The 18,000-nt window shown below is 34.6% G+C and overlaps 1 pseudogene; it reads left to right on the forward strand.

The window, feature by feature from the left end:
• The first annotated feature begins 545 nt into the window (after positions 1–545).
• The window catches only part of LOC110314470, a 106,765-nt pseudogene continuing 89,310 nt past the window's right edge, over positions 546–18,000 (forward strand).

An 18,000-nucleotide genomic window follows, 5' to 3' on the forward strand; every position in this document is an offset into this window, starting at 1 on the left:
AAATGGTGCTTCCAAAATACTGCCTTCCATATATTCAAATCATAATGCTAAGTGTAACCTCTGTGCAGTTTCAGAAATTTTCTCGTGCAGCTAATTTGTCCCATGCTGCTTTGATCTTAGAGCATGATCCATTGGAGTTCTGTTTAGGAAATTTACCCCTGTGCCAATGAGTTTAAGGCTCTTCCCCGACTTTCTCTTCTATTGAATTTAGTGTATCCAGTTTTATGTTGAGTTCCTTGATCCACTTGGACTTTAGCTTTGTGCAAAGTTACAAATATGCATCTATTTTCATTTTTATATGTACAGAGAGCCAGTAAGACAAGCACCATTTATTGAAGTTGCTTTCATTTTTCCACTACATACTTTTGGTTTATTTGTCAAAAATCAATCGCTCATAAGTGTGTGTTTTTATTTCTTGGTCTTCATTTCTATTCCACTGATCAACATATGTGTCTGTACCAATGCAGTTATTGAGTGAGGGAAAAGGACTCAAGCACTCATGGCCTGCAGATAGAATGAAAACTGGCAAACTTGGGATGTAGGAAATGGCGGGGAACCCTCCAGACTGTACCATAGACCTGGGAGGTGAGAGACTATCAGGATTCAAAGGGAGGGACCTTCGATGAAATGACCTACAGTGGGGAGAGGGAACTTTTAGACCCCACATCCAGCAGAAAGAAAGGACATCAAGTGAGAGATGGGGTTGTCATCCCTCATTCAAGATCTCTGAATCATAATTGTTCCTATCTGAAAGAACTTCAGGGACAAAAATGGAGAAGAGCCTAAAGAAAAGGAGGAACAAAGACAGGCCCAAACTGGGATCCAGCTCAAGGGGAAGCCCCAGTGCCTGACACTATTACTGAGGCTATAGGGTGCTCACAAAAAGGGACCTATCATAACTGCCCTACAAAAGGCCCAACAAGCAGTTGAAAAAGTCAGATGGAGATACTTACACCCAACCAATTAACAGAAGTTGGTGACTCCTGTGGTTGATTTAGAGAAAAGTTAGAAGATGCTGAGGAGGAGGGCAACTCTATAGGAGGACCAACAGTCTCAATTAACCTGGACCCCCAATATATTTTAGATACCGGACTATCAACCAGACAGCATACACCAGTTGATATGAGGTCCCCAACACACATACAGCAGAGGACTGCTGGGTTTGGGTTCAGTTAGAAAAGATGCATCTAGCCCTCAAGAGACTGGAGGCCCCATGGAGGGGAGAAGTCTGGTGGATTGTGGGGGTTGTTGGGGACATCCTCATGGGGATGAGGGGGAGGAGGTATGAGATGTGGAACAGTTAGAGTGTGGACCAGGAGGGGTATAAAATCTGGAGTGTAAAATAAAGATTAAATAAAATAAAAAAAGAAAATTTTTCCTATAAGATTTTTATATTCTATAGTTATTTTTGTAGAGGCGAGGACTCACCAGTATCTCCTATACAGTTTTGTTGCTGTGTCAGTTGGAGTATGTGTTCAACTCAGGTTTCAGCAGTTGTTTTAGTAAGACTTTATGAGTGTAGTTTCTCCAATGACTAGGAGACTCAGTCTCATAGCAGACAGTGTTCTTCTGGCTCTTCCACATATTTCACCCTTTCTTCTTCTATGCTCTGTGTTTTAATTTGTTGTGGATTTCTGTGATGGTCTCTGTTGAAATAAGATTTTTTGTTTTTGTTGGGTTTTTTTGTTTGTTTGTTTGTTTTATGACAGGGTTTCTCTGTATAGCTCTGGCTGTCCTCGAACTCACTTTGTAGAATAGGCTGGCCTCGAACTCAGAAAACCACCGGCCTCTGCCTCCCAAGTGCTGGGATTAAAGGCATGTGCCACCACCGCCTGGCAAAATAAGTTTTTTTTTTTTGACAATGTGTGATCTTTACACTCATCCTTGGTTATAAAGACAAACATTTAAAATTCATTTAGGGATTATGCTAGCTTACTAAAGTGGCAGCTGTATGATATCCTCTTAAATCTGTGACTTCTCCTACTAAGGGTAGTGGGTCAGCTTTCTAGAATTAGGCAGAATTTTCCTTTTTTGAGAGGGACTTATGTACATTTAGAGAGCTGTTGCTAATCAACAAAATATGTATGATACTATTACACCCTTAGAATTACTTTCACATGCTGGTTGCTTTGATTCATTGGCATCACTGTTGATTAGAACCATTGGTTTATTCCTTCCTTTGGGAACTAGCACGGCAGCTTCTGGTAACATAAAGCTATTCCTGAGAGTGGAAGCATTCAGACCACTTCCAAATCATGGGCCTTTGTTTCCTGTGTCTGAAGTGTGTTGTGTCTTCAGCAACAGATATATACTTCCCACTTGTGTGGACCAAACAAGGGCAACACAATAGGCTGTATGTATATATTGGGAGTATCTTGCATAAACTTAACTATAAACTCAAAAGAGCATCTTATGCCTTTATGCCAGATGTTGGGGGATTTGTTGGATAGTTTCTGACAGGAGGAGATATTGTCAACTAAGATGTGAAAATGCCTTCAAAACTGTACATTCATTTACACACAAACACACTCTCACAGACACACTATAGGTTTTTAAAAAATGAAAAGTAGTGTAATTTCTTATAAACATTTTCAGACATCATTACTATTATTTTACCTGCCTCCCTCTTTCTCCTTTATCCCTAATGGGCCTCCACTTCTTCCCATTAACCTGGTAAGATCACCCTTAAACTGTTATTCCTCTCCATAGCGTAACGTCTTCCTCAGAATTAGTCCAGTTTTACAGTCTTGGTTTTTGCAGTTAGTCCAGGATATGTACTCACAAATGAAAATTTTGAACTAAGAGCCTATGATAAGATTGAAGATGATTTTCTTTTCTGGCTCTGGTTTACCTTACTCAGTATGATCATTATTAGTCTTATAATTTATCTTCAAAGTTAATACTTTTAATTTTCAATACAGAAAAAAATATTTCATAACATGTATGTACTACATTTTCATTATCCATTCATCAGTTAAAGGCCATTTAGGTTGTTTCAATTTCCTAGCTATTGTAAATAGAGCAGCAATGAACATGTTTGAGAATGAATGGATATAGATGTTGGACTAGATGCCTAGTCCTTTGGGCATATGCCAAAAATTGATACAACTGGGTCATATGATGGATTTATTTTTAGATTTTTGTGTATTCTCCACACTGATTTTCATAATGTCTAAAGCACTTCATAAAAACTCAGCAGTGATTAATGACTCCTTTTCCTCTATTCCCCAACAACATTTGTAGTTGATATTTACCGTTTTGATTTGGGTAAAATGAAAACATAAAGATGTTTTTACTTTTATTTTCCTAATGCTTGGGACAATGAAAATTTTTTGAGACTTTTTTCTTTTTCCATTTTTCTTTTTTTGGTTTTGGTTTTTGAAACATGGCTTCCTTGTGTTGACCTGGCTATCCCAGAACTTGCAATTTATACTAGACTGGCCTTTAACTTATGATCCTTTTGCCTCTGCCTCTTGAGTGCTGGGATTTAATGTGTGTATCACCACAGTAATTTTCCTAGCTATTTTTCTTGATTTGATAACTCTCTATTCTGGTCTCATACCCATTTTTCAAAAGGGTCATGATTTTTTAGACTTGTTGCTTTTTGAGTTCTTTAAAAGTATGGATATTAACATTCTAATGGATGCAAACTTGGCAAAGATAGTCTCTAATTCTGTAAGTTTTCTCTTCAACCAGGTGATTGTTCTTTTAGCTGTGCAGAAGCTTTTCAGTTTTACGAAGTCCCATTTATCAATTGTTGGCCTTAATTCTTAGGAAAAATGGAATCCTATTCAGAAAGTCCTTTCCTACACTTACTTCATGTAAGGAATGATCTTTGTTTTCATCTAGCAGTTTCACTGTTTTTGGTTTCATGTTTATTTTTTATTCATTTGGAATTGTTGGGTTTATTTTTTAAGGTAATAGGTATGTCTAATTTTATTCCTAATATTGACACTGAGTTTTCCCAGCACCAATTGTTGAAGATGCTTAGTTTCAACACTTTCTGACTTGGGGATCTTTGTCAAATGCCATATATTAAAAACCACATGCCGGGCGTGGTGGTGCACACCTTTAATCCCAGCACTCAGGAGGTAGAGGCAGGCAGATTTCTGAGTTTGAGGCCAGCCTGGTCTACAAAGTGAGTTTCAGGACAGCCAGGGCAATCCAGAGAAACCCTTTCTAGAAAACAAACAAACAAACAAAAAAATCACATGCGCTCATATTTGTGTATTCAATTTTATTCCATTGATCCTCTTTGGGCCAGTATCAAATAGTTTTTCTTTTATTGCTTTATGATATATCTTAATATCTATAACAATAATCTTTACAGCATTGTTATTTTTGTTCAAGATTACATGGAATATCAAGGGAAATTTGTGGATTCAAATTAATTTTATCATACCTTATTTTTTTCGTTTGTTTCTGTGAAGAATGAGCTGGTGATTTTGATTGATAGTACACTGAATTTGTAAATGGCTCTTGGGAAAATGATCATTCCCATACTACTAATTCTATCAATTTTTGAGCATGAGATGTGCAGTTTCCTATTATATTTATCTCTTTCTATAGATGATTAAAATTGTCATTGTAAATGAATTCTAAGATAATTAATTAATTATTTAATTGTAAGTTAATTCCTAGATAATTCATTTTCTTTGAGCCTATTGGGAATGGTTGGCAGTATTTCCAATTTCTCTTGCTTGGTATGTTTTATTATTGGTATACAGAAATCTATTGAACTGTACAAGTTGATTCTGTATTCTCTCACACTTCTGAATATATTTATTATTTCTAGAAGTGTTCTGATATAATATTTTGATACTCTAACATGTATTATCTTATTGTCTGGAAACAGGGAGATTTTGACTTCTCTCCTAATTTATATCTCTTCAATTTTCTTCTCCCAACTAGTGTGTCAACCAAAACCTTGAAAAGATATGGAACTAGTTTATATGCCTACTTCCTGGTTCAATTGGATAGCTTCAAGATTTTCTCCATTTAGTATGATGTTAGCTCTGGGTTTCTCATATATATAGATTCTAATACAGTAAGTTATTTTCAATCTAGCTTTACATTCCCTAGGACTTTTATTATGTAAGCCAGTTGAATTTGTTCAAATCAATTTTGATGATCATGTGTTCTTTGTCTTTATGTCCATTCCTATGAATTATTATTGGAAATCATTGGTATTTCTTTTCCAATGATAAAACACCGAGGAAATAACAGCATCTCAGTGTCTATGTCTTGGGAAGTTGAAACTATTTTTTATATCATAGCTGTCATCATTTATAATTTTTTATAGATCCAAATCAGCAATTTTGACCTCTCCAAATACTGTTCTATGCACCAGAGAGATTTTTTATAGTTAAGGTCATATGTATTAGAAGGTTTGATCTCATTGAAATATATTTGGTTGTTTACAATATGCTTCACAGTAGATTTAATTTTCACTATGAAAGTAATTTTTATTGTTTCAGGTAGAAATCAAAGTCTTTGAAGTCACAAAATATACAAAATATATCTATGCTCAAGGAAAATTAGCCAAAGTCTTTATTTCTGGGGTCATCTTATTCTCTATTCTATATACTCTGTGGCAGTTTGTGGTCGTTTCCTTTCTTGCCATCTCGCCAACTTTTATAATGCTGTTGGATTTTCACAGTAGCATACTTTTGCTTATACAGTTCAGAAGTCTTCTACACTACATTAAAGCTACCTCTTCAAAGCAGAGAGTAATGAATGTAATTCATTTAGCATTGGATACATTTTCTTTCATGAATTATTTTCATTGTTTGTTCCTTGGAACTCCCATATGTGAAGATTTATGGCTCTGTTCAACCATTCAAGTTCTGTCTGGATCTTTGACTCTTTCTGAGATGTCCTAATCCAAGTTTGAAATTTTCCTCCTGTTCCTAATCCTCTGCCAAAGGCAACAGTTGCAGTAAATTTGGTTTAAAAGAGGCTCATTTTCTGGTCCATTGACTGCATTTTTTTGAGTTCAGACTTGGAAGAAGATACTGAAGAAGGTAGCTGTGGGAGGTTCGAGTTTGGCTGGAAGTTTCCTTTGCCTTTCATAAGCTTCTGCTTTGATTCACCTATTCCTGTTGCTTCACAAGACTAAGAATTGTAAAAGCATCTGTCCATTGCTTAGTAGAAGTGTTATATCTAATTGTTATAAAACATTCTAGGTGTAACTGGACTCACATTCTCTTTTCCCTGCTTGGTAGTTTTTCTTGTGCATTCCTTCAAAAAGAAGTTTTTCTTACTTGATAAACACTATTTAAAAGTTCTTTATAGGTCAAAATTATTATTTTATTCTTCACATATTTTCTTTTTGTGCTCAGTTATTCCTGAGAAACTTTCCTATATGTCTGATAAGCACAGAGTATGAATACCTAAAATGAGACAAACAGTGATAAAGAGGCATTCACTAATCATAGGGATAGGTCTTAGAAATGACAGAGGTTAATGTACAAGAACATTTTATATGAATGTATTTCAGAAAAATTCTGAAACCAAGACTCAGATCTAGGATCCCAAAATTCAATCCTCTGACCCTGGTAGCTTGTCTCGGCTATGTTTCCCTTTGCTGTTACATAATGCCATGGAAAACCAACCAAGAGAGAAAAGGAATTATTTTGGTTAAATTTTAAGAATATAGCTCCTCACAGCATGACAGAAGCTTGATACCATTGGTCATATTATAACACTAGTCATAACATAAATATATTTGAAAGAGGAAAAAATACTTTTATCTCCTCCAAATTACATATAATACATATAAGAGTATTATGAGCACAAAAATATACACATAGTGTTAATAAAGTTACTTTGGATTGACAATGTTCTTACCAAGGACCATAAACTATATAACAAAAGCATCAGTAACAGGCATGAGAAACTGCCTTTTGAATCCCCAAAGTCCAAGATTCTCCCAAACAATACAAGCTATCCTGTATGGATGGTTCCCAGAGGCTAAATGTAAGTCCCTATTACTTAAGACATCATGTACTATCAGCACATACCTTAGAGGATACAAACTGGATATGAACTGAAATCCTCCCTTTTGAGGATTCCTCTAGTAGTACTAGAAGGCACTATGAAAGCTTCAAATGGATGGAAGCAACCAAAAGTCCTACTCACCTGTGATGCCTATGAACCATGATAATAACAAGCATGTCAAGATTATCCTTAAGGTGCAATAGTGGCACACATCTCTGGGTGGAAATCACCAGCTGTTTAAAAGCACTAAAACCACACTTAATAAAAGGAAATCTTGCCTGGTACTGGAAGCTGAGAACTGTCCAGAGATTGTAAGCTTTGTGATATTAGAAGAAAACCTAATATAGCCAATCTCCTATATCTAATTCCTAACTACATCTAAGACTTATTATTCTACACATAGACACATTTAATTCTCATTCATTATCCAAGATTTGCTTTTGTGGCAGAGACCAATAAAAAAAGCCATAAGTAGTAAAAATGCAGAAAACAACTGATTTCTGTCCACAGCTCCAATTTATACACCTGCAACATAGCTTAGGGAACATGGAGCAAGAAGGCATCAAATAAACATTTGAGAGAAAGGCCCAGGAAATTTTCAGGTAAATTATGTATCATAAAAATGACAGGGAAGCATCACCCATGATACCTCAATATTCCTGCCTAAATAAGGCTTTAACATGAATAACATCCACTACATATGCATACACTGATAGATAAAGAGCTCCAAGAAATTAAGGAATTCTCAGAATAGGTTAAGTAGTTTTCTCACAGTGAAGAGCCAAACTGGTTATCAAAAATAAAGTGAATTCAAAGAAAACTGAACAAACTCTTCAGTCGTATTTATTTATGTGTTTATATACATAAGTGTAAAAATAACAGTTAATGAATACCAAGAATTTAATAGGGAAAAATGTGGTATGGGAGTACTTGGAAAAAGAAAAAATAATAGAAGGAAATTCTATGACTATATATGGACATTTGAGGTCTGGGTGGTGATAACAATGGAAGTGTGTGGACGCCCAGTAAAGGATAAGGGTGGAGTAAAGAGGTGAGGGAAAGAAAGAGATGGGACCAGAGTGGGTATCATGGAAATTTGAAATAATTAAGGAGATTTTTTACAATTGTTTTCTTCAGAAAAACTAGTCCTGAGCTTCTATTTTTACTGTGCTCTTATCTAGTTTTGGCACAATGGTGATGGTATCTTTAGAGAACATGATTGGTCACCTTCTTTGCTTAAATTTCATGGAACATTTTGAGTATCATTGGTGTTTTAAAGACTTGGAAGAATCTATCTGGTCCTGGGCTGTTCTTTGTTGGGAGAGTGCACTATTGTACCAATACTGTTGATTATTGTATACCTGTCTACTATATCTTTCTGGTTTAATTTTGGTGTGTCATATATCCCTAGGAATGTATCTATTTCATCTATAATTTCCAGATTTGTGGCATGTCTACCTTCAAAACATCATGTAATATTTCTCTGCATTTCATTGGAATATATAGCAACCTATGAACTTTAGCTTCACATATTTTGTTTTTGAGGCTCATTTCTTTTAAAGAATGTTGGGACTTATTTCTATCTGGTAGTTTGGGTAGGAGTTTGTTTATTTTATTTTTTTTTAAATGAACCCACACTTTAATGAATTTTATATATCAATTATTTGGTCTCTAGTTTGTGAATCCTGCCATGCTAGTCACTACGTTTTGCTGATTAATTCCTTTGGGTTTGGATGGTCTTGTTTTCTAAGAAATTGTAGGGTATTGCTAAAATATTAATTCAAGAATCTTCTGATGTTTTAATATAAATATTTCTAACTATATACTTTACTCTTAGAACTTTCTTAGCTGTATTCCAAAGGCACTGGAAATTTGTACTTTCATGTTCATTTAACTTTTAAAAATTCTGTCTCCTCAGCTTCTTTCACCTTCTCTATTTCAACAATAAGGGTCAGGTGCTTCTGTCCATTGATTTGGTGCAAATATCTGCATCTGACCCTTTCAGCTGGTTGTTGGGTCTTTCAGAGGACAGTCATGCTAGATCCCTTTTTGTGAGTGTTCCATAGCATTAGAAATAGTGTCAGGCCTTGGAAATCATAAATAATAAGATAGGAAAAAGTTGGCATTTGCGAAAATAAGTGCAATGATGATGAGATTAATGTTTGTGAAATTGTGAACTCTTCTTTTGTTCATGCTGCTGCTCAATATATGTTTGAGTAAGCTCTTCATATCTGCTATACCTTTATTCACAGGTACAGTTTTACGTTTTGCATACAAATGGCCTCTGCTAACTACACTTGTCTTCCTCACATTTTCTTACTCTTCCAGAATTCTACATGTAATTGCCTCGTGAGCAATTAATATTTTAGGTGAGCATAGGGTTTGTATATTACAAATGAGGAACAGCATTGGACTGAGGTCAGTACAGTTAGAAAGATTCCTTTTTAACATTCAAGACCTGAGCATTAATCATTAATCATCTTGCTAAAAGGCCATTGTTTTAGGTGTCTTGTTTAGTCCTCCCATTTCTTCATTAGTAAGCTCTATAACAGTTAATAACAGATTGGTTTCTCTTAAATTTTAGATACCTCTACCTCCTGTTCAACTCTATCAAGCTTCAAGATATTTATTAGTCAATTAGGTATTTTCCCAGAGATAAACACACAGATATGATTTGTTTGCCCTTGAAAATTAAGACAGCCTTCTTCTTACAGATGTCATCCTTTTATATATCAAGTTTAACTTGTGTTTTTTAGGTATTTTCTCTACACAGATTTTAACGGACAAATTTGAAACTCCTCAGTATGTGCATGTTTTCTGACCTCATGAGTCCAAATAGCTCAGTTTTTCCTTTAATGTTTTGTTTTGTTTTGTTTTGTTTTTGTTTTTGTTTTTTTTTTGTTTTTGTTTTTGTTTTTGTATTTCGAGACAAAGTTTTTCTGTGTAGCCCTGGCTGTCCTGGAACTCACTCTGTAGACCAGGCTGGCCTCGAACTCAGAAATCTCCCTGCCTCTGCCTCCCGAGTGCTGGGATTAAAGGTGTGTGCCACCACACCCGGCTCTTTAATGTTTTTGATTGACTGGTTTTGAAATTATAATTATGTCATGTCCCAATTTTTTTTCCAAATCTTTTTCCTCTATCCAAGCCACCATCCCAAGTATATCTCATTGTTCTTTTTCAAATCATGTCCTTTTTTATACTAATTGTTTTTACATACATGAATGTATATATATATATATATATATATATATATATATATATATATTTCCTAAATACAACCTTCTCAGTATGTATGTTTCCTATAAAAGTAACTTTTATTCACCAGATATAATTGTTATCTCAGAGGTTTACTGCTGAATGAATGTATCCTTTCTGGTTCTTTCTGAACTTTGGCTGGCTGTTTCAACTCAGCTCTTCTGGCTCAAATTCCTCTCCAAACTGTCTGATTCAAGGTGGCTATCTATCTATCTATCTATCTATCTATCTATCTATCTATCTATTTATTTATTGGCTTCTCACTAAATTTCTATGCTTGGCCTGAAATTAACTCTGGAATATGTTCTAATAGTCTGGCTCATTCTTATTCTCTGGTTTCAACTGTTTGTTGACTTTTACTACATGAAAACTGTACTGACTTAGCTGCTTCAACTCCACTCTCTGAAATCAACTGAATAACCTTACCTACATTGCTTTGGATTAAAGGTTTGTTCAATGGTATGTCCTCATTGCAACCTGAACTTATAGACATATAATTTCTTTGTATGTGATCCTTTGCCACAGCAGGCATGTTACTAGATTAAAATTCCTATACAGTTTCCAAGTTTGACTATTGTACTAGATAACACATTGGTGTGTGGATTTTTTTATAAAGCACTATATTCTAAATAAAAATTCTTTCAGTTAATTAGAAACAATTATATCAAAATAAAATATCTTAAAATATAACTTAAAATCAGATCTTTGAATATGTAAGGGTATCTGTATATAATATTGAAAAAAATGACTACTTTAAATGACTAAATGAAAATTTAGTGTGTCATGAAATATCCCCCTTAAAATGTTAGCTTTGTGAGGAAAAAAAAATAGAGAGACGGGTGACTTAGTTTGCCTAAGCTAGATTATTTTTCCATAAGAACTACTGTTATTTAATGGATGAGATTATGAAACTAATCTGTGTTAATTTCATTTTTGTTGCCCTGAGGCAACAAAATGAGTTCCTAAGGATAACAATTTACAAAAGAAAATGACTTTTAACACACAATTCCAGGTTATGGACCATTATTTTGAGAAAATCCAAGTGGCAGGGACTTGAAGAAGCCAGTCAAACCACATTCACAATCAAAAGTAGAAAATGGAAGGAATGCTTGCATTCTTACACTCAGCTTGCATTCAACACTCAATGCAGTATCCTGCTTCTGGCAGTGATTGAGCCTTTCCACCTCAGTGAAATCAAGATAATCCCCAGTATACAGGGACACTGGCCACCCTGTTCTAACCAATTCCCCATTGAGAATATTTTCCAAGGTGATTCTAGACTGTGTAAGGTTGATAATTAAAAATACTCATCACAAACTCACAAGCTAATTTAGGTTTCAGGTAACTTAATTTATATCTCATAGGCTTTGAAGTAAAAGAAGCCATGCTATTACTAGGCTACATTAACTTGTTAAAGTGCTCAAAATCTTTTTGAGAAGATACTAATGCTTTTTAGGATAGTTTTCACATCATGCACCTAGTATTATAAAGGCAGCAGTAGACACTGAAATAGATGTTTTTCTAGTTTTTTTTTTTGTTATTACTTATTTAAGCCAATCATGTTTTATAAGCATTATAAACAAACACATTTTACCTTAAACACTTTGTGTTAATGTCATGGTAGTCTAACCTATCTTGTTTCTTCAACAGCTATTACCTGAACATTCTTTGAACATGAGGTTGACCTCATCAGCCTTTGCTAACTTTAAAAGGTTTAGTTATAAATAGATTTGAACCAAATGTTATAATAAAAACAAAGATTCAGAAGGATGCCAGTCATTTTTCTGTAATCTGACATATGCTGAGGCAATGACATTGGTTCTGGGAGATAAATTCTCAAATTTCATATATGCCGACTAGTTTAATATATAGCAAAAGAAATTATTCAGTCACTAAGTATACTCTGTGATATCAATATAGCAGAAAATATGTAATTTTATAAATCGATATTATAAATGATTAAATTTATACATGTATTTCTCACATAAAGTAAGATTAAAGAGAATTATTTTGTTCCATGTTGCATTTGTTATTTCATCTTATTAAAACTCATATCTATTTCAGGACACTTTATTTCTTAATGACAGGAAGTATATTTAGATGTGCAACCAGAGATGGATGGATTTTCTTTAAGTTATCATACCTCCTGATGTATTTGCCACCATTGAGATTTAAGATGAGTAAGTTATGAAAAACTTATAAAAACTAGAATAAAAAGAGATGTTTAAAATAATATTCTTCCATTAATTTCATAGACAGAAGATTGAAGTTGATTTATCTCATGATAAGTAAGTTATAAACCATATATTTTCTTAAATTATCTTCATTTAAAATACAGTATGTAGTATGTTCACTAATAGTTTACATACATTTTATTTACCATGAGTGGTCTGAAAGACCCTAAAGGATATTATGGAATCTCTATTCCATAACAGGAAAATGTTCACATACATCTTGTACTAAATAATACTTAATGGCAATATCACATTAGAGAGTAGAAGTGAAATGCTAGTGTTCATAATATCATTTAAATTTTCCATGTAGCATAAATCTGTATGAAATGAAAACATGTTTCATAATTGTAACTGAGCACCTTGGGGAATTACTGAAATGTTCCCACAACATTAGGCTTAAACATTTTATGCCTCTGATGAGTAATTTTGAAGGCTATCACAGTTATCATCACCAGTGACAGAAAAGCTGCTTTGATATATTCTATAGTATACTGGGAAATGATCTTATGCTGGAGGTAGGTAACTTAGCCTTCCCAGTTCTGAATATTGCATTGTGGTTTCTTAAGAATTAATCTTTGCTTCCCAATGAGCATAGCTCTCTTGTTTAGGCTATTCTGATAAATTTGGTTCACATGCCTAGCCTAAAAGGTAATTAAGTCTTTTCTCTCCCCAGTTATCTCAGCGGAATAATTTTGGCTGTCAAGACCAGTTTAATTTTTGCCTTCTGCTGTGGTATTTTATGTTCACCCTTAATCAAAAATGACAGCCTGCGTAGAAAGTGAGAAAACAGAATGCCTTTTCAGATTGTACAGGCGTCTTGTAATTCATTTGTCTTTGGGGTCTCATAATTTATAATTCATCATAAATTGGTTATTTGTAGTTTTATCTTATTATTATTATAGATAAAGGTAATATTTAAAATAGACTCACAAAAAAGAAGTCTAAATATCAGAAATATAACCTATTAATGTTCAGACAATGCTAATTACAGTGAAATGTAGTTTTAAGATGATAAATATATTAAGCATGTTATATGAAATTTAAATGTTTAACAATATCCCTCTTGTTATACTTCACATACCCTGAATGGTTTCCTGAAGCTCTGAAGCTCTGAAGACTAATGAAGACATTTATTAATATACATAAGAACATTAATGTACAGCTAACATAATAATTAGTGTCATTGCCCAGGGATTGGAGAATTCAGGGGAACTGCCATATTTTGTCACTCAAATGAAGAGTAGAACAGCATTATTTCCATAGCAATTCAAATTATTTGGCTGTAAAAGTAGTTTTGTCACACATCTTTTGAAAGGCACAGAAAATAGTAAACCTTTTCGTCAAAACTACTGCCATGGATGGCATATTGTTTTGTAGGTTACTTTTTCCTGCTTTGATGTTTAGACAGTGCCATTGAAAGTGTATTTTTCTTCAAAATAATTGTGTTTACCATAAAGTAGCCTCCTTTAATTTTTCGAGAATGTCAACATGCCCTAATTTATGAGTAGAGCAGTTTAATTGGTAGCAAAAACTATTTAAAATATAATTATATACTGAAAAATAATATAATGCTTACATGGTTCTAACAAAACTACCTTTCCATTAATCTGGACTATTTAGGCAGCAGAAAAAGAATCAGAAAAAAATAATTACTTTCTGCTTGAGATTATTCTTCCTATAACTGATTCACTAATGTGAAATCACTGATTATTTTCTATCCTCAATTGAGTAACCAGTCACTTTTTTCAAAGATAAGGTGATTGAATGAATGATAACTAAATCTTAATTTAGGAAAATACAAGATACCTATTTATTAACATATGTAACATTATATAATTCATAGGGTTATTCTCTTTGTAAATGTATTCTTCTGTTATGGAGCTGAATGTATTATTATGTGCAGAATCTGGGCTTAGCATTGTTCTATGATAGAATATACTGAAATCAAAGGGCAGGATTTCTCCTGTTTCATAGACCATACAGTGCTAGAAAATAAATGACAAAATAACCAAAAGGCATAAGGTTGTGTCAGGTAAAGGTAAGTAGTAATAGACGAAACCCTATATGACTAAGATTACGATTTTGCAGAGTTCTCCATTTTGTGTGAATAGTGACAATTCATAAATCTACAGTCATTTGTTTTTGTTTTTTTTTAAATGCCTTGTTTAAAGTCATTTGGTTTTCAGAAAAAAAAAAATACCTTGTTTCTCTAGATTCTTGTTCTCCCTATCTTATCAACTCAAATAAGAAAGGCCATAAAAGATGTTTTACTATCACCTGACATCCCTATGTTCAGCAATCCCTAGTTATATTTACAAAGACAAACCTCAAGGCAAAAAGGAAAATTTTCTTTCTTTCTTTTCTTTTCCTTTTCCTTTTCTTTTTATCTCTTTTTGTTTCTTTCTTTTCTCTCTTTTCTTTTCTTTTCTTTCTTTTCTTTTCTTTTTTTTTTTTTTTTTTTTTTGCTTCATACACATCTAGACCTAAAATTACCCCATCCTGAGCTCTTTGATTTCTTGAATTAAGAGACCACTCTTCCACAGAATATTCCTTTAATTTAACCTGTAGTCTTGTAGTGTTAGTCTGTTGTATTTTTCTTATTTTAAAGAAATCTTACAAACTATCGTGGCAGGTAGAAAAAGTAGGAAATTCTTAATTTGAAATATTATAGTTCTATTAAAATGCTATTTATCTTATGATTGATCACAGATAGTGGAGGTAGAAGGAAATTTTCTGTTCATTTTGAATCATCACCTAAATCATTTTCCTCTGTTCACACATGACAAGTTAGACATATGGGGAGTACACATCTGTGTGTATATCCACATGCATCTAGTGTAGACTTTTCTTAGAAGAGAATCGTTATTGTCTTTGTCAAACTTTCCATTTATACTGTGCATCATAAAATTAATTTTAGTTGAGAGAATATTTTGTAGTAAAATTTAGATTTTTGTTGATGTTTCTGTCACTTTTGCTCACTGACTAAAATTTAATCTCTTTAAACAAATTCAAAAGGTCCCTACTATATTGAATTCCTATGGAAATCTTCATGGTAGGTTCAGCATGGGGAAATAGAATTCTGTGCCTAAGCACTGGGATCTGATCTGCATGCATTTGAAGTTGCACTTCAGCAGGACATTTCTTTACATTGTACATGTATTATTCCTTCAGATACAGATCTCAGTTTTCTTAGTGACAAAGATATTTTTGCAAAAATGCCACATATAGTTTCTATGTGATTTCAGAAAACAGAATTCTAAAATAATGTCCCAGGGATATGTCACTTTAATTTTCAGAACCTATGAGGATATAGAGATGTCAATGTCATAATCATGTTACAAAATATGACGTAATTAATGCTGCTTTTCTAGATGTACCCAAGTTAATTATGTGAGACTCTAAAAGAATAGACCATTTTCAGGATGATGACTGAAGAAAAAAGTAGCCAGATAGATATGTAGCATGAACAAAGTACAACGTACTACTTATGTTTATTTTTACATTAGAGGGGTCAATATTAAGATATATGAGAAGTATCATGTTTGTAGATCAGGTTCTCTATTTTGCAGTATGATCATGAAACCATGTACAACTGAAATATACTCACAACTAGAACATATTTGGAGGTTTTTTTTTCATGCTAGTAGCAACACATTAAGAAACTATCCCAGTCAGTACTTTGATTATTAATGTTGACATTACTTTTTAACAATGAATACAGAAATGGCCCATGTGTATTAATTTTGTGATATAAAAATTATAATCCATTACTACAGTGATAAAACTAACATACTTCTCAAAAGTAATGAGTTAGTACCAGGATCATTGTATGTTCTTTAATGTAAACATAGCATTTGTTTTTAACATTGCATCTTAAATTAACCTCTCTTAAGAGGAGAGTTTAATTTTATTACAAAGCCATTTTTTTCTGTTCACTTATGTTTGGATGGGAAGAAACATGTACTACTATAGTCTGATAGGATGATGTATTTGTAGTACAGCCACAGTTATTATTTAAGATTGTACTGGCTGGTTTTGTGTGTCAACTTGACACATGCTGGAGTTATCACAGAAAAATGAGTTTCAGTTGGAGAAGCGCCTCCATGAGATCCAGCTGTAAGGAATTTTCTCCATTAGTAATCAAGGGTGGAGGGCCCAATGTAGGTGGTACTATTCCAGGACTGGTAATCATGGGTTATATAAGAAAGCAAGCTGAGCAAGCCAGGGGAAGCAAGCCAGTAAGAAACATCCCTCCATGACCACTGCATCTTCTCCTGCTTCCTGACCTGCTTGAATTCCAGTGCTGACTTCCTTTAGTGATGAACAATAATGTGGAAATGTAATCTGAATCAACCTCTTCCTCCCCAACTTGCTTTATGGTCCTGATGTTTGTGCAAGAATAGAAACCCTGACTAAGACAAGTTGGTACCAACATAGTGGGGTATTCCTATGACAGCCTCACCATATTTGGGGGAGGACTGTGGAAAGACTTTGGTACTTTGAGCTAGAAGAGCCAGTACGGTATTAAGAACTCTGTGGAATATTCTGTAAGAGCTTGCAAGATAATGTTGAGAACAATGCAGAAGATGGAGTCCTGAGTTGTGAAATTTCAGAGGGAAAAATTAAAGACTTTTATCAGGGCTGTTGATATTTTGATTGTGAATATTCTGCAGTTTTGGTTAGCTGGGCTGAAAAATCAGCTGTGATGAACAAGATACCAGAACTGCTAAAGTGACACCATTGTAATACTGGGTGGGACTATTGATGCTGGTTAGCTGGAGCTAAGAAATTAACAGTGATTAAGAAGAGACCAGCATCATTGAGGTGAAATATTCTGGGAAGTGTTTTCTAAGAGAACACAGAGGATGTGTTCCAGAGATTACAGCTGGACTTGGTAATGTATCAGAGTCACCCAGGTGGTCCTGGTTTTGAAGGCATGAAGGAGTCATGAAGAGCAGCTGAGGCTCCACACTGTGAGAGGCTGCAGAAAGACATTGGTAAAGGTGCAGCCTCAGTTGCAATTGATGGCCCAGGACTGAAGGCATCATGCAAAGTAGTTGAGACTTGGTACCATTAAGAGAGCCTATCAGTTCCATTCGGGTCAGGGTCACTCCCCCCATGTCTCTTCTGAACCCCAGAAGAGGCAGCTGAGCTCTCTGGAGAACTCTCCACACCACAGATCCTCGGGATCACAGTCCTCGGGATCACTGGTGAGTGGAACACAATCAACTCTAGAGAATCCAGCAGGGGCTTGTGCCAGCAGGAACAGGGACAAAGGAAGACTGCCTGTCCAGAGGCGGGGTCCCGGTCTGGTCTAGGCCACCCCTGCCATCTTTCTTCTGAACCCCAGCAGAGATAACTGAGCACTCTGGAGGACTATCCATACCACAGGTCCTTGAGATGACAGGTCCTCTGGATCACTCAGGGAGTGTCAGCCTACAGGGAGGGCTCTGACACCAGGACTCAGAAAGAGGATCAGAGCTCCAGACTTCTGGACACCTGCCTTGCAAGA

This window comes from Mus pahari, chromosome X (genome assembly GCF_900095145.1).
Source record: "Mus pahari chromosome X, PAHARI_EIJ_v1.1, whole genome shotgun sequence".
Classification (NCBI taxonomy): domain Eukaryota; kingdom Metazoa; phylum Chordata; class Mammalia; order Rodentia; family Muridae; genus Mus; species Mus pahari.